Source organism: Chrysochloris asiatica, unplaced genomic scaffold (genome assembly GCF_000296735.1).
Source record: "Chrysochloris asiatica unplaced genomic scaffold, ChrAsi1.0 scaffold00216, whole genome shotgun sequence".
Lineage (NCBI taxonomy): Eukaryota > Metazoa > Chordata > Mammalia > Afrosoricida > Chrysochloridae > Chrysochloris > Chrysochloris asiatica.
The window spans coordinates 4,253,336-4,255,046 of NW_006408734.1; positions in this window are offsets into that span (position 1 = coordinate 4,253,336).

Sequence of the window (1,711 nt, forward strand, 5' to 3'; positions counted from 1 at the left end):
ATGAAGTAAAAGAGCTGAATAGAAAAATTCAAAGGCGAACTCGTAAAGACAAAATCAAATAAAACACAATGTGCAAAGACTTATAGTAAGAAAATCAAAAGCAAAAACCATGGTCAACATTTCTCAAGCTGAGGGAACTAAAGTAAAAATTCAAGCCTCCATTTGCATTATTGAAGGACTCTACGGATAAACTACCACTCGTCTATCAGTTTGCCATACTGTAGTGGCTTGTGAGTTGCTGTGTCTCCAGTATTTTAAATATCAGCAGGGTCACCCATGGTGGACATATTTCAGATGAGCTTCCAGACGAAGACAGACTAGGAAAAAGGAATGATGAGCTACTTTTGAATATTTATTAACTGAAAAACTTATGAAGAGTAGAGAAACACTGTCATACATAGTGCCAGAAAATGAGCCCATCAGGTTGGAAGGCACTCAAAATGTGATTGGGGAAGAGCTGCCTCCTCAAAGTAGATTGACAATGATGAAGCAAATGGAGTAAAGCCTGTAGGAGAAAAGCCTGCAGAACCTTCACTTCCTGATGGGGCAAAACTCAAAATAAAGAGAAACAGTTGTAGACATCCATTAATAATCAGAACATGAAATGTACAAAGTATGAATCTAGAAAAATTAGAAATTGTCAAAAATAAAATGGAACACATAAACATCGATATCTTAGGCATTACTGAGCTAAAATATACTGGTCTTGGCCATTTTGAATCTAACAACCACATGGTTCACTATGCAGGAAATGACAGATTGAGAAGGAATGTTGTTGTTGTTGTTGTGAAGCACCATTGAGTGGATTCTGAAACATAGAGACCCTGTACAGGGTATCCAAGGAGAAGCTGCTGGTCTTGAACCACCAATCTTGCAATTCAAATAACTTTGCAGACTGGCACATAAACCTGAAGCACCACACCAGGACTCCACATGGTATTCCATTAATTGTTAAAAGGAACATATCCAGCTCAGTCATGAAGTACAATGCTGTCTGATAGGATAATATCCATGTGCATACCAAGAAGACCAGTTAACACCATTATTATGCAAAATTATGCACCAACCAGTAAAGCCAGTGAGGATGAAAGAGAAGACTTCTACTAATTATTTAAATCTGAAATTGATCAAACATGCAATCAAGATGTATTGATCATTACCGGTGATTGGAATGCAAAGGTTGGGAGCAAAGATTCCAACAAAAATCAGTAATTGGAAAATATAACCTTAGTGGCAGAAATTATGCTGGAGATAGCAGACAGAAATCTGCAAAACCAATGATTTGTTCATTTCAAATACCTTCTTCAGACAACATAAGAGACAACTATACACATGAACCTCACCAGATGGAATACATAAAAATCAAATTGACTAAGTCTGTGGAAAGAGACAATGGAAAAGCTTCATATCATCATTCAAAACAAGCCAGGGGCAGATTGTGGAACAGATCAACAATAGCTCATATGTAAATTCAAACTAGAGCTGAAGAAAATGAAAACAAGACCACGAGAGCCAAAATATGACCTTGAATATATACCACTTGAATTTAGAAATCATCTGAAGAACAGATTTGATACATTAAACACTAAACACAGAAGACCAGAAGAGTTGTGGGGAGACATCAAGAACATCATGCAGGAAGAAAGCAAAAAATTATTAAGAAGACAAGAAAGGAGGAAAAGGTCAAAATGGATGTTAGAAGAGACACTGA